The 23,079-nt window shown below is 37.9% G+C and overlaps 1 long non-coding RNA gene across 1 annotated transcript; it reads right to left on the bottom strand.

The window, feature by feature from the left end:
- Window positions 1-514: 514 nt before the first annotated feature.
- On the bottom strand, window positions 515-20,742 carry LOC122140367. Its single transcript, XR_006157014.1, has 3 exons — window positions 20,688-20,742; window positions 14,364-14,500; window positions 515-550 (listed from the first exon to the last, which is right to left on the bottom strand). It is a non-coding gene; the product is annotated as an uncharacterized LOC122140367 (long non-coding RNA).
- Window positions 20,743-23,079: the final 2,337 nt, after the last annotated feature.

Raw genomic sequence — 23,079 nt, 5'->3', positions numbered from 1 at the left:
TACTTTTCTGTCATTTTCAACACTAATAACTAATACTCCTAAATATAAGTAGAAACTTAACCAGTTTCTGTAAAGCTGATTTTGCAATTCTTTGCATCCTTGAAAAAGCACTACCAAATAAAACTTGAACTGAAAAACTGAAAGTGTTCCCGTGTGATTTGGTGATTGGTTACGCTGCGACCTGCATCAGCATGGCTACCGCTTGCCTTACGGTCCTGAACCATGACGAAAACACAAGTAGCTTGCCCTCATCGCCACACGCACTCTCCTCAGCAGCAGCGAAGGCGTTCCCGGCCGGAAGCTGGTCTGGGAACAGGCTGGTTGCGGGGTTTTGGAGAAAGCGCTCCTCCTGATCGCTCAGCTGATCGCGGCGTCTGCCAGAAGCTCGTGAACGGGCACCGCTTGGTGTCCGAGAGAGCTGCCATGAACACACTCAGCTCAGGACAGGTTTAAACTCGGAGACGCCTGAGAAGGAGCAGCAGTTGAGGGGACGGCGTCCGTCCCAAACAGAGGCCACCGCCAGGGGATTCTGGACACGGGACGTCAAGAGCTGCAGAGACACAGAGAGGACGCGCAGGACATCAGGAATCATTACTTTCATTGAACTCGTTAGCTAAAAGCGCTTGATGAATAATGAAAACATATTGTACAGTTCAGAACTCAAAACTTCCTTTTCAAGAGCAAAAGGAAGAGCTTTAATAGACAAATTGAGCCTGCTAAAAAAAAACAAACAATATTTCTTGCAATCACAACCATTTAAAAAAAAAAATTTCTGACCACTTGGTTCTTGCTAACAATATATGTACGTTTGTGTTTGTGTGTGTGTGTGTGTGTGTGTGTGTGTGTGTGTGTGTTGGTAGATACAAACACATTATAAGACTACATGGACAAATGAATGAATAAATAAACAGTGTCCACTTTAAGACTGACAAGCCTTCAAGGACTTCAAACAGGCACACACAAACAAACTAATATAGACTCACCGTGATGGAGAGACGGAGCCCCCCGCACGTGATAAATACACATCAACATTTCAATATGAGATGAGGGGTTGAGTTTCCTAATTATTCTGTCAGCTCTTCCATCTTAAAACCAACAGTAGCAGCATCCATTCAAACACAAGAAGACGAGAGAGAGACAGAGAGAAAGAGATATAAAAGCCTTTCTGAATGTTGATGGATTCAGGAATCAATGTTTTTATTATTTATGCATGTGAAACTATGATTGATTCTTTAATTGTTAATTGTGTTTGATAACTCGTGCATCTGAGCGCAAAAAAAAATAAAAGTAAAGAAAGTAAAGTTTATAAAAATGGCCTTCTTTACTTCACACTGACCTCTCTGTCATCAGAAAACCAAAGTCCTGGATACGCAACAGGCTCTGAGTGTGAAGCAGACTGACAAAACACTGCTTGCATAAGAACATCAGCGACTCAAACAGATTCAACATTGGCAGGAAACTATGAACAAATCCTGCTGTTTCAAGCAATGCGGCGCTCGGCAGCCTCGAATGACGCTCGGTACCTGATGTTCTCATGCTTTATTTTGGTATTAGCAGCATTCACAGCATCTCGTCCCAGCCGGGAGGAGCTAGCGACAGGAGCGCTTGACGTCACGGAAACTTCAGCAACGCGTCTGTCCTCACACCATCATTAATGAAGCTCCAATCAACCTCAATCTGCTGCCACACAGGGGACAGTGTGTGTGTGTGTGTGTGTGTGTGTGTGTGTGTGTGTGAATGCATGCGTAAATGTGTGTGTCTGTGTGTGTGTGTGTGTGTGTGTGTGTGTGTGTGCTGTCTGTCTGTCTGTGTGTGTGTGTGTGTGTGTGTGTGAATGCATGCGTAAATGTGTGTGTCTGTGTGGTGTGTGTGTGTGTGTGTGTGTGTGTGTGTTGTGTGTTGTCTGTCTGTCTGTCTGTGTGTGTATGACATGGTGTGTGTGTTGTTGTGTGTGTGTGTGTGTGTGTGTCTGTCATGTCGTGTGTGTGTGTCTGTCCTGTCTGTCTGTGTGTGTGTGTGTGTGGTGTGTCTGTGTGTGTGTGTGTGTGTGTGTATGCATGTGTGTGTGTGTGTGTGTGTGTGTGTGTGTGTGTGTGTGTGTGTGTGTGTGTGTGTGTGTGTGTGTATGCATGTGTGTGTGTATGCATTTGTGTGTGTGTGTGTGTGTGTGTGTGTGTGTGTGTATGCGTGTGTGTGTGTGTGAGTGTGTGTGTGTGTGTGTGTGTGTGTGTGTGTGTGTGTGTGTCGTGTGTGTGTGTGTGTGTGTGTGCATGTGTGTGTGTCTGTGTGTTTGTGTGTGCGTGTGCGTTTTTTTTTTTCTATTGCGTGCGCGTTGCGTGTGTGTGTGCATGTGTGTGTGCATGTGTGTGTCTCATTATAAAAAAAAGCGTGTGGTGTGTGCATGTGTGTGTGCAGTGTGTGTGTGCGCGTGTGTGTGTGTGTGTGCGTGTGCGCGTGTGTGTGTGTGCGCGTGTGTGTGTGTGTGTGCGTGTGCGTGTGTGTGGCCATGTGTGTGTGCATGTGGTGTGTGTGTGTGTGTGTGTGTGTGTGGTCTCATTATAAAAAAAAGTCTCATTATAAATCAGATCATTCCAGTCTCAGATGGTCTGCAGATTTTAAAACACTTATTTACAATATTTTAGTGTAAATCCATTAAGAAACAGCTATAAACCTAACATACTACACTGTAAAAATTACTGTATTACAACAGAAATCCTGCAGTTTTATGTTTTACAAGAAAACTACTTTATAATTTTTTCTACTTCAAAATAATATAAAAATAAAACAGACTCAGAATCAGTCTCTTTCTAGATAACAGCATCAGCTTTATCGGCGGTCAAACAAATCTGATCTGACCAGTAACAATATGAATCAAAGGTTGATTCAGTCATTTTGTCCTGAATGAAGCAGTTGATTTGGACGTTTCCACATGGAAATACACTTTAGGTTCCCTTTACAGTGTACACTAGCTAATAATGTACATGAAAGGCCTCATCCATAAATGCTACATATATCAGCATCTCATAACACAATAAAAAGATTAAAATTTTAAAACACGTGCTCAGGCAGAAACAGCAGAAATATCTGGTTCAATAGCTGCAAACTAAAGCACTGAAGAGCAGTGAAAAAGAGCTCCAGATCTTCATTCAGACGCTTTAAATGTGAATCTGGCCGTGTCTGCGCTGAATGCCAGGATTAGGAGTTATGTAAGAGAGCGAGCAGAGTCTAAATACCAGCCCTGATTGATCTGGAAGACGCTTTCAGCCGAGCAGCAGGTGTGCGTTTGAGCAGAGAGACGGTGGAATAAGGGCTAATCTGAATTTACATCCGCCACTTTGTGTTAAAGGGGTCATGACATGGATTTTTTTTATCATTTTAAATGTTCTTTGAGGTTTACTTATAATGTTAATAAAGTTTGCAGCTGCAGTCAGATCTAGTTCGGCTTCCTCTTCAAAACACTATGATTCTTTGTGACTCTCCATGATCTATGGGAATGCCATTAAAATAAAGGATCCACTTGTTCCTTACGCTGGGCTCCTTCTGATATCTGTACAAAGACGTGCACCTTCACTCCATTTGTCCTGATGACAGACAGAAAGCGAATGCACATCTGCGGTAGTATTTGCTTTTGACGCAGCGCAACACTTTTTTAAGTGACTGAAACACTGCTGGTGGGCGGGGCCTATGCTGATTTGTATTTCATCTGGAGGCGTGTTTATGCAAAATGAATGGTGCTAGGTGATGTCACCTTGTCTCATTGGATCCAAAACAGCCATTTTTGGAGCTTGATTTAATAAATGCTTTGTTTATAACGAGGAGGTGCTCTTAAGCTTTGTGAAACTTGCAGGATGCATTTAAGGTACAGAGACCTCTGAAATGCCAAAAGATGAAGGCAAAATGTGATTTTGCTCATGTCATGAACTCTTTAATGGAGAGAGTCACTGCGAGGAGAGAAAGAGAAGGAGCCTGTGCCACCGCAATCAAAAATAAAGTCATTACGGCCCCTTATAAATGCTGCAACACCACCCGCCGCTGTTTATTTACAGCTCCTCTGTCTCTCTATCGGCTTTCTCTCCTCCATTATTCCTTCTTTGGAGGAATGCATTTCTTGCATTTTCAGAGAAGAAAAGTAGTTGATTGAGCAGGTGACCTTCAGGAACCTTCAGAGGATCTCTAGCTGGCATGAATTAAACACATTATACATACCTACATTTCTATATTACACTAATTAATCTGAACAGATGTCATCCAGCTACATGGTATTAATGATCATTTGGACTAATTTGTTGTTTAATTACATATAATGATGTCTAATTGGATAGGAATCCATGTGACATAAAACGGACCATCAATCTCTCTGCAGATATCAGCATCAGCTTCATCACGGGTCAAACGAAGATAAAATAATACTTTTCTACTAATAGTTCAGAAGTGATGACGTTACGAGGTTACAAAAGAATTCTGTTTCAAATAAACGCTGGTCTCTGCTGTTCAGTCCTGGAGGATGTCACATTTAAAAACACTTCTGATCTAGTCTACACATCTAAAGATACTCTACAAATATAATATTCCACTTTCACATTGAGTCAGTGAATGAAGTTTCCTGACTGTCTTCATCTCCATCCGTCTGGAGAAAATCTCTCATATTTGACTTCAACATCGCAGCTGAGCAGCGCTGCCATGATGTCATTTCCTGTGAGTCACATGAATTTACAGCACAGTTGACTAGCTACAAAATCCCAATGACCAATAAAAAAAATTAAGTTGAGATGATTACGGAAGCCCATTTTTGACACAAAATCAACTTTTTTTTTTTTACTTTTTATCTCACAATTCCATTTTTTTTTTTTCACAGTTCTGTGTTTAATATCACAATTTTGACTTCTTTTTTTTTCAGAATTATGCTCACATAAAAAGAAGCATGCAAACTTAGAATTTAGAGGAAAAAAAGTCAGAATCGTGAAATAAACTTGCAAACGCAAGCAAAAAAAAACAAGTCCTAAATTATTATGGCGGAAGGAAGAAAACAAAAAACTGTGAGATAAAACGTGATAAAATTGAGAAGAAAAAGTCCAAATTGTGAAACTGAAACACGCAATTGCAAAATGCAAAGCATGCAAACAATAACAGTAAGTCTGAATTGCCAGATAAAAAAGTCAGGCTTATTTATTATTTTTTTTATTTTTTAATGGTGTGTGTGTGTGTGGGGGGGGGTGATTTTGTGATATGTAATAAAACAATTCTGAAATGAAAAGTCCAGAATTATGAGATAGAAAGTTGTAATTAGCATTTTTATTTTTCATTCTGTAGTCAGAAGCTAAACAGCACAATTGTAAGATGTAAATTAAGAATTCAGAGGGGGAAAATTAATCGTAGATGTAAACCTGGAATTGCAAGAAAAAAGGATCAAAAATTGAACTGTAAGCAGACACAATTATCTTTATTCCAAATAGGCTAACACAGATGATATATTTCAGCAACAACCAAAATGATAAAGTTTTTTGTAAGTGTGAGTATTGTTTCTCTTTCTCCATCTTCTCATCTTTCTCTCTCTCTCTCTCTCCATCATCTGCTCTCATCTTTCATAACACAGGCGGTAAAAGCATGAAGGTTCAATGCGTGGTGCTCAATAACGAGAGTCCTGCTGCTCTTCTGCTATACAACAAACCCTTCAGACCGATATCAGCCCCCTGCTGAAGCTCAAAGGCCAATGAGCACATGCACACACTTACAAGCAGACAAAGGCCTGGAATAACAGCGCTCAATATCAGAGGAGAAACACAGAGGCTCAAATATCTACCTGCAGAGAGACACGCAGCTTCATTTGAGAGAGCTCGATAAGAGACGCTATCAGACCTCCATCAGTCCAGCGGCAGCTTTACACACACACACACACACACACACACACAAACACAACTCATGCACACACACACACACATATACACACAACTCACGCACACAAGCACATACACAACTCAGACACACACACACACACACACACACACACACAAACACAACTCATGCACACACACACACACACAAACACAACTCATGCACACACACACACACACACACACACAAACACAACTCAGACACACACCCACACACAAACACACTCACACTCACACACACACACTCACACACAAACACTCAACAACAGAAGAGTGTGCGGCTCATTAGTGGCTGTATTCAGTCACAGCAGTGAGGCTCTATCGCCCTCCAGTGAAAGAAGCACAACATAGCAGCAGGAAACCTCACACAATCAAATCAAAACCAGACTCTCTGAAGACACGAGAGATGTGATTACACAAAGGTCACTGAAACCATGATGCAGGACTGTCATGAGAGGCGCTCAGGTGGTTAAACTGGGCTTAATGGTTGCTAATGTATTCTGAGAGGTTGCTATGAGGTTGCTGGGTGTTCAACATGGTTGCTAGGGTGATCAAGACATTTAACAGGGGTTTTGTGTGGTTGCTTGGATATGTTAGATGCTTTCTAGGATGTTCTGGATGGTTGTTAGGTGGTTGTTAGGGTATTTTAGGGTCTTTCTAGGTCTTCTGTGTGATATTTAGGTGGTTGCTAAGGTGTTTTGGGTGGTTTCTAGGTGATTGTTTTTTTTTGAGTTACTATATGGTTGCTAGGGTATTCTGTGGGGTTGCTTTGAGATTTCTGGGTGTTCAGTGTAGTTGCTAGGGTGACCAAGGCATTCGATAAGTTGTTCTGGGTGGCTTCTATATTTTACATGCATTTAAGGATGTTCTGGTGGTTTCTAGGGAGTTCTGAGTGGTTGCTAGGGTATTTCAGTTGTTTTATGTGGTCTTCCGGATGTTTTTTGCTTGCTAGGGTGTTTTGGGTGCTTTAGGGTATTCTGGGTGTTCTGTGTGGTCGTTAGGTGGTTGCTAGGGTGTTCGATTGTCTTGAGGGTGTTGTAGGGTGGTTGCTCTGCAGTTGCTGGGGTATTCTGTGTGGTTGTTAGGTGGTCGCTCAGGTGTTCAATTGTCTTTAGGGAGTTCTTGTGGCTGCTAAGGCGATCAATTGACTTAAGGGTGTTCTGGTGGTTGCTATGGGATTCATGGTGGTTGTTAGGTGGTTGCTATTGTCTTTAGTGTGTTTTGATGGTTGCTAGGGCGATCAATTGTCTTTAGGGAGTTCTGAATGGTTGCTAGGGTATTTCAGTTGTTTTATGTGGCCTTCCGGATGTTTTTTGCTTGCTAGGGTGTTTTTGTGCTTTAGGGTATTCTGGGTGTTCTGTGTGGTCGTTAGGTGGTTGCTAGGGTGTTCGATTGTCTTTAGGGTGTTCTGGTGGCTGCTAAGGCGATCAATTGACTTAAGGGTGTTCTGGTGGTTGCTATGGTATTCGTGGTGGCTGTTAGGTGGTTGCTATTGTCTTTAGGGGTGTTCTGATGGTTGCTAGGGCGATCAATTGCCTTAAGGGTGTTCTGGGGTGGTTGCTATTTACTTGCTTGGGTATTCCAGGTGGTTATTAGGCTGTACTATGTGGTTGCTAGGGTGGGTGCTAGGCTGTTGTAGGTGCTCAGATTTTTCTAATAATTTTATTGTCTCTCAGGCTGAAAAAAAGGTAATTGCACACCTCTCCTCAAAAACAAGGAACGCAATCTAAGGCATCAGTGATGCTCACAGCACCCAATACAGTTCTAAAGACACCGCTCACACTCTAAAACACAGAACAAACTCCAAATGAACTCGGAACACTCACAATCTCTTTTAGATTTTCAATTCTCACTGTCAGCTGCCTACAGAAGTCGTCATTTGCAAGGCCACATATCGGACGGAGCGCTAGAGCATCACCTCAGAGACATTAGCATCACAATGCATCATGGGTAACACCGGACCACACATCGATCGAATCATCTCCCTCTCTGTATGTGAGAGATTGATTTCTATGTGAATGAGATTTATGGCTCTGATATTGTCCAAACATAATAACATCTCAGCGTGTCACATGATCTCCAAACGCACCGTTCTCCTCTCTTTCTCAGAGATGAAGTTCTGCTCAAAGGGCTTTATTGGTCTGATAGGATGATATTGTCAAATCATAATGACATTCACTGGTGTAAATATCATTTCATAAATATCCAGCTCTCTCTCAGCTGATGAAGATCAAACGTAAGACACAGCAATAATACAATTAGACAACACAAACGAGCTAATGTAAGAGACTGCAATAATGCAGTTTGACCTTGTTGTCGAGTAGTCATTTGATCTCACGTGACCTAATGTAAGAGCCTGCAATAACGCGGTTTGACCAATTTGGCGCTGTAGCACAAGACTGTAATTCAGCCCTCCTGGATGCAATTCAAGAGAAGAAGACACCGCGGTTCACAGCAACTGCAGCCTAATCGGAAGCTGCTGTGCGCTTTCCTCTGAATAACAAAATAAACACAACAAAAAACTGATAGTGGTGAGACAGCAGCAGTTAAGAAAGCATCTGGTTGCAGAGATGTGGATGTTTGCACGAGCCCTGCATTTCAATACTCCAGTAAAGTCCAGTCACGTCACGTTTATCATATAGTACTTTAGGCAATAGATAGCCTTAAATCAAGCAGCTTTAATAGTATTAAACATGAAATACCAGAGTCAGTGTCACTTTCAGTTAGAATTACAACTTGATTTTTCTGTTATAAATCAGCTCTCCGGTGTGGAGCTAGCTAATGATATTTTTTTTTTTTTTTTTTTTTATCCTTTATTTTACCCAGGATAGTCCCGTTGAGATGCAAATTTTGCAAACAAAAAACTTCACATTCACATGATAATAAATATGTGACAAAAAAATAAATAAAAAAAACAACAAGCATTTACTCATAGCATAGTTTCCTTTAGAGTAGACCATAAAAGGTTTTTTTTTTTTTTTTAATTTACAGTGGGGAGTGTTTCCAGCATAATAACACTCTGCAACTCGTTCCATAATGAGGGAGCAAAAAAAAAGAGAAGGCAGATTTGCCAAGCTCTGAATATACTCTTGGAACATTTAAAAGCAATTTAGCAGAAGATGTAGTGCTGTAATTAAATGTATAAAAGGATAAAAGACTGCAGATATAAATTGGTAATTTTTTGCTTTACCTAACAGGCCTTAGCGATAAACAGCAGCATGTGCACTTTCCTTCTTTGAAACAAAGAGGATCGTCCCACCATTTCATACAATATACAATGATAAGTGCGTGAAGAAGAAGCACTCGTCACAAAACGTAAAGCAGCATGGCATACATAGTCCAACTTTTTAGTGAAGTAAACTTGCATGCATATAAAATCACATCACCATAATCTAACACTGAGGAAACAACTTTGTATAATTCTCTTTATCACTTCAAAAGCAAAACATTTCTTTAAGCTAAAAAGAAAACCGAATTTTAGTATAAGCCTTTTTTTTTAAGTTTTTCAATATGTACATAAAATCCAAATTTGTCATCCAACCATATACCCAAGTATCTATAACAACTTACTCTTTCAGTAGATTCTCCTTGTGAAGTTGAAATAGGGTAATCTGTTTCAGTACAACAACGAGTGAAAAGCATGTATTTTGTTTTGTTTTTTAGTTTAAAACCAATTTTAAGTTGGACAATGACAGTTGCAGTAACTGAAAAGATTCTTGCAAGAGCTCTATGGCTTGATTCACCGAATGTGCTACAGTGTAAATAATTGTGTCATCAGCATATAAATGAATTCTAAGCTGAGGTTATCCACGACCAAGGTCATTAATATATATAGAAAATAAAACTGTTGCTAAAATAGAACCCTGAGGAGCACCTTTTGTCATTTTTTTGAGGCACACTGAGTTCTTTCTGATAAATAATTATTGAACCAATTTGGAGCCATTTCACTTAAACCTATACAACTTAGCCTCTGTAATAAAAGTTTATGATCTACAGAGTCAAATGGTTTAGTGAGACCTACAAATAATGCTGCACAATGTTGTTTACTATCGTGGGAAACACTTTACTGTTGCTTTTATTAGTGGGAAATAAAATATTTCACTAAAGAGATCAAAGCTTATTCTAGCTCATAACTGTTTTGATTATCATAACCCTATAAGGTATTTTAAGAGATTAGGTTTGTGAATAAATAGTTTATCTAAAAATAAAGCGTCTTATCGTTTACCTTTATTTTGTTTCTCACCATATGAGACTTACAAAATGATCTGTTCGGCAGCTTTTGTCAGTTACTTTTTCATGCAGCTAATTAAATGGTGAATAGGAGAGAGTTTCTCTGTCTGTCATCTCATTTTTTGTGCCAAATATATTTATTTGTATATATTAATTGTACAATAATTGTAATTACATAATATGATTTTCAAAAGCTGAAAGCCTTTATTTATTTGTTAAAACGTGTATAACTCAGCATTTTAATTGCAAAAGCTGAATAATCAAAGTCTACTGATTAATCAGTGAATTTATCGACAATTAATTGTTTTAATAATCATTTTTTTATTAATTGAAAAATTAACTACTCTGACAGAGCTACAGAAGGCAGAAAATCACCAGTGTGTGTTTACAGGCTGTGTGCATGAAGAGATTGGAGACTGACAGTTATACAAAATGAGAAATGAAGTGGAGAAACAACTAGATTTACATTCGCTGAAAGAGACATCAGCCGAAGAACACAGTTCAAGTTTTAGGTTTTAAAAAAACTACACAGACTACAAAAAAGAATAATATGAGCTCATGGAGAAAACCCGGTATTATCGGCCGAGCATGTGAAAGTGTGAGGTTATGCAGCATCTCTTTCTCTTTTAGAGATGCACAGCATGAATGATCATCTCGGTTTCAGGTGTGGAGCTAAACTGGGTGAAGGGCCAATGATCTTGCCTTCAGCCTGAAAATATCAAAGAGAAGTCAAACACGGTTGAGCGTGACTCTGTATTCATTCAGCCTCGTGTGCAGTACAGTGTGTCCTTGTGTAGACAACAGCCTCAGGGAAAACAACATCCTCACAGCATCATCATCAGCAACAACAGCAACACACAACACTGATACACAACTAACACCATCATCATCCAAAACAGCATCAATAACACAACAATACCCAAAATCATCAACAACATAACAACACCACAAAAAATGCATCTTCTGTTTCCTCTCTCACATCAAAATCTACACACATATTTGTTTAGAGCTGTTTAAAACAGAGCTTGATCTGTGCAGATTTCTCGCCTTATTCACACCAGAACCCTTTTTCAATGGAAGAAGTGTTATTATGGAGTATAGGGACTCTATGTATTTGAGTTAAAAAACATCTTAATGCTGGATGTGTTTCATTTTTTGTCTTCTCCAGATGTTCACTGATGGACTGGAGTGCTGTGGATTACTTGTGGATTATTGTGATGTTTTTCATCAGCTGTTTTGGGACTCTCATTCTGACGGGCACCCATTTTCACTGCAGAGCATCCATTGCTGAGACACTGATGCAGTGCTACAGTTCTACAAACCTGATCAAGAAACAAACTGCTCTACAACTTGGATGACTTAAGGATGAGCACATTCTGAGCAGATTTTTCATTCATTTTTTGGTGAAACAATTCCTTCAAGAATCCTGTCAAACCATTTATTATGCAAACTTGTAAGGAGTTCAGCCCACATTCCTAGTAAAAGTTTATAACTTCAGTTTAACACATTTTATGTCAAAATTCACAGATTTCTCCCCCAAAGATCAGCGTAATGCAGCAAAACTCTGTCTATGTCTCCTCAGGACACGCTGCTTTGGGAAACCACATTAGCAACTGTCCAATTGCAGGCCCTAAGCTGTAACCAAGTGTACCATATATGTGACGAAAATACAGAAAAATGGAGAAACTGGGAATGATCATATGAAAGCATATGAGCTCATACATCCTAGGAGCCAATTCTTGTCTTGTATATTGAGTTACGCTCTTCAGATTGAAAGGTAAAAGTTGAGAAGTGTTCTTAGATTGTATTTTTAGACACTCCTCATGTATTTTGAGGACCCTCTCAGCAATAAAACCCTCACAGTTCCAGCACACCTTCTATAACAGGGATTAAACTGTGAGCTGTGAAACAGTCATAACTGTGGTTTAAGTTCAACACGCCACACCCGAGCGCTGGTTTTCATCCGCAGACGAACACAACACAAGCCCAAACAGCAAAACTGAGCCACAGCATCTGAGTCAGAGGGGAAAACCTTTCTTCTGGCTTCCTCACTCTTTTCTCTTCAAGGAATAACCGTAAAAACCACAGACTTGTTTTTTTCATGTTCCTCAGCACATTTCTGACCTCCACCATTTTACGCCGCTGTAAATAGTCTTTGCATTAGTATAAAGTCTGGAGAGACAGTTTTACCTGCAGAGAAGCAGGTATTAATCAATTAAAGAGCTCATTTTGGATTCTGTCTTATAATATTCATGCAAGAATCCCTTTATGCATTATGCAAATTTAACCAAGGATACGCCATATAAGCCTCTGATCGACTTTTAATGGGAAAGGATAAAATCGTTTTTCACGCTGAGTGTCTGTAAAACCAAATTTCACAGACACATTCTTGCATTTTGTCAGTGCCAACTTTGATATTTCAGAACATGTCATGATTTTAGATGCATGTAATCTAATGAAACTGCACCACTGTAGTAGTTTCTAATTTAATAAGTCACTCTGAGCTCAATGAGGATCACTTTTCCTTATTATTTAATCTGCTTTTTTGTTGTTGTTGTTCTGTTATTACTCTCGTCCACTCTCGCCCTGCCATTGACGATGTATCTCGTCTTTTAGAAGAAAACGCTTCCAAGCGCAAGATGAGTTTCTACTGCTTTCCGTGTTTTCACTGTTATACACTCGGGGCCCCCGCTATTACACATCTTCTGAACGAGTACGAAACCTCCCGAGCAAAAACACACGTGAACAGGACGGAGAAACAAGCGATCTCTTATGTAAACAGATGCATATTAAAAATAATGCGATCATCAGCAATAGACAGCATATAAATGAAAACTGCATAATGTTACGGAGTAAAATGATGATCCAGGAAGTGGTGTATGTCTGTGCAAGCTTTGGAGGTGTTGATGGAAGTGATTTACTGGATTTATGCTTTGATAATCGTACTGAATATTATCCAGAACAATTATGTAGTTTTTGATAATAATGTGATTTTCTCACCTTTTGTGCTCAAAACTATGCATTGTTATGAAACCTACCTACAGGTTTCATAAAAATGCAGTAATTCAGGCAAAAGGAGCCCCAACTAAGTATTGAGTGCTGTACATGCTCACACTTTTCAATTTCACACCTAACATTTTTCCAAGATTACCAAAAATCCTCTCTATTGGGCGGACATTTCTAAATTCTAATTTTCTGAGATACTGAATTTGGGATTTTCCTTAGTTGTCAGTTATAATCATCAAAATTAAAAAGAATAAACATTTGAAATATATCAGTCTGTGTGTAATGAATGAATATAATATACAAGTTTCACCCTTTGAATGGAATTAGTGAAATAAAATCAACTTTTTGATGATATTCTAATTATATGACCAGCACCTGTATGTTTCGAGTGTTTGATAAAAAATAAATAAATAAAATAAATAAAAAAAGAATGCTTTAGCTAGAATAAAACAGATTTTGTTTTTTGTTTAAAAGTAGAGGCTTTGATCTTTATTTTGGTTTATTGCATATTCAAATATTCATACAGCAAATTATACTGGAGGCCATCAAATTATAATGGCCTCCAGTATAAAAAATCATAAAAAAAATCGCTGGCAGTGGCTGGCAACTTTTTTTAAAAATGCTGGCAGGGAAAGAGTTAAGTACAGACTGTACACACTTTACATGTTTTTAAACTGGACACTTAATCCACACTTTAAAAAATTATGAAAATATAATTTATATATATATATATAGATATATATATATATATATATATATATATATATAATAGATATATTATATATATCACAAAACAAATTGTATATACAGGTGCTTCTTAATAAATTAGAATGTCGTGGAGAAGTTCATTTATTTCAGTAATTCAACTCAAATTGTCAAACTCTTGTATTAAATAAATACAATGCACACAGACTGAAGTTCTTAAAAAAATATATAATTATACAGTATAATTTCTAGTGTGTGTGTGAGAGAGTGCGAGTGTGAATGTGAGTGTGTGTGTGGTGTGTGTGGTGTGTGTGTTGTGTGTGTGTGTGTGTGTGTGTGTGTGTGTGTGTGTGTGTGGTGTGTGTGTGTGAGTGTGTGTGTGTGTGTGTGTGTGTGTGTGTGTGCAGTTTCCCATGATTTTGTAGCCCTGGCCTGTTTATTAATTTTTCTATCTTTGTTTGTTTGTTTGTTGTGTGGTTCAGGTTAACAGGTTGTGATCTTTGTAGCATGTAGGGAGCAGAGATCACCCACCGTCAGCGTGAAGAGCCAGCAGAGCACACAACAGGAGAGCCAGCATGCTGAGACGAGTGTGTGTGTGTGTATGTGTGAGATCCCACGACGAGTGTGTGAGTGTGTGTAACAGCAGGGCAGATCCTTCAATCACAGCACTGCGGGGAAAAACAGAGAGAGAGACAGATTAACCTGGAGCTGAGTGACTGATGGAGAGGAAGACTGAAAACACACAGAGCTTATATCTAAACCATATAAACACACACACACACACACACACACACCAGGTTTGGCTGCTCCGAAATTCATCATCTTAAAAGGGTCAGTGTTTCATGATTGATGGCCGGGTCTTCACCTTTCCAGTGCGGGTGAACACACAGACAAATCTAAGTGGTTCAAATACTGTATATGTGATCTCAAAACAAGCTTCTAAAGAATCAAATACTGATTTAGGCCACAAACTTCATGAAAGTGTATGAATACAAACTTGATTTCACGCCGCACTACTTGTTTAAATGTACAATTTCAATTCATATTAGTGCAACACTAATACATTCTCAACATTACTGGCAAAAGGTGCTATGACAGGAGTAAAGTTCATTAAAAAAATAACATAAATCTGACTTAATAATAAAACAAATGCTTTTTAAATTAAATTTAGTCCCCAAAAATTTATTTTTGTATCCTTCTTTTCCCTTTAATCATTCATTTTCTGTATTTATTTTTAAACTTTGGTTTTAAATTATTTTAACTTTATTATTTCATTTATTTATAATATTTAGTTATTTAGTAAAATGTATATATTGCCATATTTATGTATTTACATATTATATATTTCCAAATTTATTTTTTCATTCCAACATTTCTTATTTTATTTATGTTTGTATTTTATCTTACATTTTTACACTGATGATAAAAAATAATAATAATTATATTGATGATGGTGATTATTATTATTATTATTATATTATAACCTTTATTTAATAGAAGCACATTGAGATAAGAATCTCTTTTTACAAGAGCGTCCTGGCCAAGACTGACAGACACAGCACGTTTTGAGTGTAACAAATAACATCCAACAACACATACACATATACACACACACCAGGCAAATCCAGCAAATTTCAATATCAATACATAACTAGCTAAAACATCTGCAACCAGATGTTTCATTCTCCCAAATATCATTTAAAACTTACTTTAAGGAAAGTGGATCCAACGAAACCATTTCCCCATCAGTTTTCAATGTACTTTGCAAACAATTCAGGCAGAGGGAGCAGCAAATTTAAATGTCTTTTTCCCTAATTCAGTACGCACCACTGGAACAGACAGTAAAATATATCCTGTGACCGGAGGCTATAGCTACAAGCATACTTTTTACAGATGTATGTACAAAGATAGGAAGGAAGTAAACCCAGGATAGATTTATAAATAAAAACATGCCAGTGTTTTTGTCTTCGGATGGACAACGCAGACCAGCCAACCCGAGCATACAACACACAGTGATGAGTAAGGGTTTTAAAGTTTGTTATAAATCTCAGTGCACCATGATAAACATTGTCTAAAGCAATGTAAACACTGTGCCCCCCCCCCCCCCCCAGATGCATGCATACTGTATATATAACATCACCGTAGTCCGTACAGACATAAAAAAGTGGCTGCAACAAGCCTCTTTTTTGCCTCAAAGGAAAGACAGGATTTGATTCTGAAGGAAAAACCCAATTTCACTTTCAATCTTTTCACCAGTTGCTGAACATGAGGACCGAAGGAGAGAGCGTCATCAATTAAATCCCCAGTTACCTATACTGAGACACAAACTCAATTTCTGAACCTTGGGACGCCGTAGTAACAGGCAGAAGATTTAATGGGGGATTAATTTTGATTTAGAAAACAACATGAATTTTGTTTTATCAACTAAAACTAGTTTCAATTCAAATAAGTTATGCTGAACAATATCAAATGCAAGCTGTAATTGAGAGAGAGCCAGACTGGGTGTGGTTGCTAAACTATATATAACTGTATCATCAGCGTAATAATGAAAATTTACATTTTGAACATTATGACCAATATTATTGAGTGGTCCAAGGACTGACCCCTGTGGCACACCTTTAGTGACATTGAGTGAACCAGAGTTAAAAACTTCTGCCTGTACACACTGAGGTCAATTTATTATTATTATTATTATTATTATTATTATTATTATTATTATTATTAAAGTTTGACATCTGTAAGGTTTTTTATGTTCAATCTTTTTTTTTTTTTTATTGATCAAATAAACAATAAAACCACTAATATTGTGAAATATTATTTAAAAATTTAAAATAAATCGTTTCTATGTGAGTATCTGTTAAACTGTAATTGATTTTCTGTGATCAAAGCTGAATTTCCAGCATCATTACCGAACAGTTCACACAAGTTTTCTTATGTGATTTGTCACTGGATTTAATGCACCAATACATGTGCGGCAAGAATCTATGATTGATTTAAACAAGATTTTGTTCTATTATTTTGGTTATTTATTCAACTCTATTCTACAGTTAAATTCACTTTCAGTTAGTGACAAATGCATTTAACTTCAAGTGCATACTAAAAATTGCCAGTCAGCAATACATCTCTAGTTGCTAATATTAACAATTAGGTAAACATTGCTATTGGTTGTTATTATATCAACAGTGACTCCTGGATCTGTTCACACCTGGAATAAAAATAAAGGCGAATTCAGTTCAGCAAAAATCATTGCCGTGTTAAATCCTATAAATTGCGGTCCTGTTCTGCTTCGTGCTACATTTAGCCGACTAAAAGTAGACCAATATTTTCACATTTACTGAACTGCCAATAGAATTCACGTAGTTTTCTACTGTAATGCATGGGCTTATGTGGTCACTTGGTTGATGACCAGGATGTTACTTTACTAATTTTACATTTGTGTGCATCCTGTTAAGCCTGGTCACAATTTCTACATCCTTTTCTCACTTCCTCTTCCTTTCCTTCTTTTCTCTGGAAAAAGTGAAGTCAAGCCTCTGAAAGACCACGTCTTGTATTGTTTTCTTTCCTGAGACGACATGTTTCTTATTGTAATGGGACGTCTGTGAACTTGTCCTGCTTTATTACAGTTCAAAAGGTTGGGGTCACTAAGAAGTTTTTTGAAGGTAAGTTAATACTTTTATTCATCAAGGATACATTAAATTGGAGTCAAAAGTGCCAGTAGACACATTTCCAATGTTACAAAAGATGTATATCTAGAGCACATAAAGAACAGGAAGCAGCCGCGAGTGGCTGCTCAGTGAACAGGTCAGACTCATGTGAGGCTCTGACTAAAACTCTTCCAGCAGCTCAGCGTTCAGGTACTATGAGACGACGTCAGGCCCTGCACTATGCTTTAGTCATAATCAGACCGGCTTTCTGAGGCCAAACCCTGCACAGGATCAGCACAAAACACCGCGGTCAGACAACAGCACTGCTACTCTCTTCAGAAACTCAGAGCCAAATCAACTTTCCTTTAAGACAAGTTTCAAAACAACTAGTCAGGCTTGAACAACTTTGTAATTCTTTCCACATGCATAAAAGCACAGCGTGATTAAACGGCACACTTTATAGATCACAGGAACTGTCTGCATGAACTTCAAGCATCCGAGATCTAATAGTCACTCAGTCCTTCCGTTCGGATTCTCTGAAAGCCTCAGACTGTTTTTGTTGACTCGATCACTTGTCAAGTGACTTTCAACGCAGTGCTGCCGAAAAACTTCATCTAGACTTTAAAGGGATAGTTCACCCACAGATAAAAAATGTTCATGCAGAGATCAGGATGATTGTTGTTTCTTCAATCATGGTTTGGAGAAATGTAGGCATTGCATCAGTGTCTCAGCAATGGATGCTGCTGCAGTGAATGGGTGCCGGTCAGAATGAGCGTCCAAACAGATGATAAAAACATCACAATAATCCACAAGTAATCCACAGCACTCCAGTTCCATCAGTGAACCATCTGGGAGAAGACAAAAGATTGAAACACATCCAGCATTAAGACGCTTTTAACTCAAATACATAGAGTCTATAATCCATAATAACACTTCTCAGTGAAAAAGTGGCATCTCCGTTTTGTCCTCTCACATCAAAATCCACGACACATATTGTGTTAGAGTCTGTTTAAACGCTGCTTGATCGTGCAGAATCTCTCTCCTGAGTCACACCAAGAACACTTTTTCACTGGAGGAAGTGGTTATTATGGATTATAGACTCTGTATTTGAGTTAAAAACGTCTTAATGCTGGATGTGGTTTCATCTTTTGTCTTCTCCAGATTGTTAACTGATGGACTGAAGTGCTGTGGATTACTTGTGGATTATTGTTCATGTTTTTTATCAGCTGTTTGGACTCTCATTCTGACCGGCACCCATTTCACTGCCGAGCATCCTATTGATGAGACACTGATGCATTGCTACATTCTAATTTCTACGAAACCTGATGAACGACCAACACACTCATCCTGATCTCAGAATGACCTGAGGATGAGTGCATTTTTCAGCAAATTTGTATTTTTGGCTGAACAATTCCTCTAAAATGTCTCTGTGGTTTCACACAATTTCAGCTTCAATCTGCTGAGTACGAGAGTCAAACCCAACAGAATATGCATGTAAGCATAAGCTATGATTTCAAACACTAGGAGTCAAACAAAATAAATCACTGGGCTGCTTTGGCTTGATACACCACAGTACTTTCTGCAGAAAAACTACAGTAATCTTCTCCCCGGGGGCCTTGGCTCATTGAGTCTTTAATTGCTGTTTATAATCCATTAATTCCTGCAGCAGCTATTCACACGTTTCAGCACTGAGGCTCAAGTTTAAAAACAAGCACCTTTATCTTCCCCCGCCGGTCTCCTCTCTTCCTCAAAACAAAACACCTGTGTTATTACTCACCTCACTGAATCAGGCCCAACTGGTTTAGCCGGCAGGTACTAAAATGTATTAATATCCTACTACTACGACGTGATTACTGTTAAACAGCAGCTCTGTAAGACACACAACACAGCGGTGTCTGAAAAACCTTGAGGAGGGGAAAATCACGGCACTCAATGCAAGCCGGTACCACAAGACTGCCTACACTACAGAGAAGCTTATACTAGATGGATCATCTGTTTGCTTTCAACTTAAGTATATAAAATATGAAAAAAAAAACAAATAATATAATAGAGTATAGTAATGTAGAGTTAGAATAGAATAGAATAGAATAGAATAGAAAGAATAGCTAGAATAGACTAGAATAAATAGATCGAATAACAATTTTAGAATCGAATCGAATGTGCCACATTTTTTGGTCAATTTGTCAAAACTTGCACTCACACAGCCAGCAATCAAACAATCAGACACACATAACATATAGACCTAGCACACAATCCAACAACAACAAAAATAATAATAAACAATAATAATTCGTATAGATATTATTTACTACTACCACTACTACTACTTACTACTATTAGTAGTAGTTAGTAGTACTAGTATATTAAAAATAAATCATAAAGATTTTTGGGAAAAATAAACTATTTGAGTGGAATGGCACAGACAAGAGAAGGGTTTTACAAATAACGATCCAGTTCTTATTGAAGAAGAGTAGAATACCGAGAAAACAGATGGGTCTGCTTCCCTGAAGGTTTACAAAGGTATAGGAATTCCATATAAACAAAAAATGAACTTTTAAAAAAGAAAAGAAAGAAAAAAGGGAATATTTTACAACTATGTAACCATTTGGAAATTAAAACAAATAACCATATAACATAATTTATAAAACAAAATAACCATTATATATTAAAGAATAGAATATTTTTCAGAGGGAGAGGGGAACAGCAAGGAGAAAAGAAGGAGGAGGAAGGAAAGAAGGGAAAGAAAAGAAAGAAAAGAAAAGAAAAGCTTGAGCTGGTGGAAGTGAGCTCGGTGTTTTTAGGTTTAAAATGTGTTTATTTACAGTGCAGACAGGTTTCAGAGTTTGTGAGTGAATCCATAGCAGCATATGCTGCATCACTGGTAATCTCCTCAGTGTGCATTCCAGACTCTCCATTCCTCAGAGTCCAGCAGAGTCCAGCAGGTGTGGGTAGCATCTGTCTGGGGATTCTAGAGGATCTTTGAGACCTTAAGGGGCCAAACTCAAACCCTGGGTTCAATAGAGGCATGAGTCTGTTTTCTCCCAGAAACCAGTTAATCCCACTATTAATTGCGCTCGTGTGTCCGGCAGAGACTCGAACTTCACTGATTCATCTTGCAATCACACAGCTTCTCCTAAACAGCGTGCAAACTCGTACACGGATCCTCTGCTGATGGTGTCACGTTAGTCAGATAGCATTTGACTGGGCTTACCATCCCAGCAGCTGAAGTCATAGGAACACGAAGCAGAAGATCCGACTCCGTTCTCACGCGGGCGTCCTTCCTCAGACACGTGCTGTGTGTTGTAGGCGCATGGTGTGCTTCGGAAAGCCTGCGTCTTTCTTGCTTCTTTTTATTTCTTTTTCTTCTTCTCTTTCTTCTTCTTCTTTTTTTCTTGCTCCTTCTTCGTCTACCTCTTCTCCTTCTCAGATCTGAGTGAAGAAGCGGTCGCTCGGGTGGAAAGAGAAACCACGTCCTACAGCATTCCTTGCGCTCAGTTCCAGTCTGATGAACGTCACGACGCCGCCGGACTCAGAGCCCACAGAATACCCATTTGTTTTACTATGAAATTTAATTTAGTTTCTTTTAGCGGATTTAACATGTCACAAATGGCAAATTTCTCAAAACCTGTCTTTGTGGTCGTTTTTAAGGGACATTGAGAACTGTTTGCATGTGTTTTCGGTTTCTACTAATAAACAGCTATAAGAACTTCTTTTCCGCAGTTAAGTCGTTGTTAAGGAATCTTATGTAAATAATGGCAACTTTTAATTGCATTTGTTACTTTATTTTATTATTTTTAAACATTATAGTTTTACTATGTTTGCTATTTCATAGTTAACAGTTTACTTGTTTCATCCTTTTACTAGGTTACCTGTAGAGTGATTTAATTGCAATGAGACAGAAAAAATAAACACATCCTATGACGATTATTATTATCATCATCATCATTAAAGTTACATATAATAATTAAACAAAAACAGAATCACCATGATCTGCTTAAGAAAAACAATAGCTGTATAGAGAAAAACAGAGAGAGAGAGAGAGAGAGAGAGAGAGAGATTTTAATTGATCGCCATAATGTACTATCCGTTCATGAAACCCTTTACCTACACCTGACTTGTGTAAAAGAGCTACAGTAGTTGTCTTAGTAGAAGATCTGCATGGTTTCCGTAAAACTGTAAAAGCACAAGGGTTAGTTGAGTTTTATTTGACCTACACGATGAAGGAAGGTTTCCAGAGTCCACAGCTGCATGTGCATTCAGGGATCTGTGTACACTGCTCTGGCTGAAACTTTCAGTTTTCAATTCTATATAACCTTCAACATAAATTTATATTAAAATAGGAAATCAGCTCTTACGCCACTGGTTGTGAATAGAACAGCTATTTACTTTGAATAAATGAAACTAGCAGTTCCCTCTGAAGAACCGAAACAAACAAAAAAAATAAACACATTTAAATAAATGATAACAACACATGTATATTTCAAGCTTTAAACTATCATTTTGTAAAATTACTATGGTCTTGTTTTTTTTTGTATTTGATTTTATTTTAATTCTCAACAAAGTTTTTTGTTTTACATTTTTGTATTTCAATATACATTGGTATCTATCTATCTTCTGGCTGTCTTCTTCTCTCATATAATACTAGGAATATAATGATATATTACATGATAGGTAAAAATTTTAGCCTGACGCACTGGAAGTCGCTTGGATAAAAGCTTCTGCTAAATGCATAAATATATTAATATTAATTTATATATATTATATATATATATATCATGTAAAATCATTATATATAAAAAAAAAAAAAAATCATAGAAATTTCACTACAAACACCATTAAACATTACAAACCATCAACCATTAAAATCATTATATAAAAAAAAAAAAAAAAAGTTTCTTGTAGTGTGTTTTGGGTCATATTTCATTAGAACTTAGTGTTTTTAACAAGCCACCAATACAAGGAGACAGATTACCAGCAGACACCCACAGGATCCATTACAGTTCCCACTATAATCAGTAAAACCATTACAAGTTCTGTGACGGTTTCTATTGTTTGTTTGTTTATAAGTTTATATATTTATATAATTAATATAATATAAGTCAGCTTTTATTTTCTGTCGGAGAATAAGGGGAAGCAGTGTGACGTCACATCTGGGCACCAGCACTTCTTCCCTCCTTTTATAACAATCAGTCTGCTCTTACAATCTAATTAGTATGACAGTGACTAACCTGACTAGTACTCATGCACACGTTCACATGTGCTGCTGATATTATGAGTCAATTAATGTTAGCTGCTCGTTTGGTTTTTCACGATCAAAAAACTGTGATTTTTTTTTTTGGGGGGGGGGGGGGGGGGGGGGGGGGGGGGGGGGGGCAATGAAGCTTTTAGCAATTATTTAAAATGCATCTGATTACTCTACACAATAATCTAGAAACAATGTGAATGAACACCACAAACAAACTTTGTGTGTGTGTGTGTGTTATTTCACTTCTTGTACTGCATGCTTTAATGTGTGTGTGTGTGTGTGTGTGTGTGTGTGTGTGTGTGTGTGTGTGTGTGTGTGTGTGTGTGTGTGTGTGTGTGTGTGTGTGTGTGTGTGTGTG

Source organism: Cyprinus carpio, chromosome B18 (assembly GCF_018340385.1).
Source record: "Cyprinus carpio isolate SPL01 chromosome B18, ASM1834038v1, whole genome shotgun sequence".
NCBI classification, from domain to species: Eukaryota; Metazoa; Chordata; class Actinopteri; order Cypriniformes; family Cyprinidae; genus Cyprinus; species Cyprinus carpio.
Note: the sequence above shows the minus strand (reverse complement) of the source record. Positions and strands in the feature narration are given on the sequence as shown.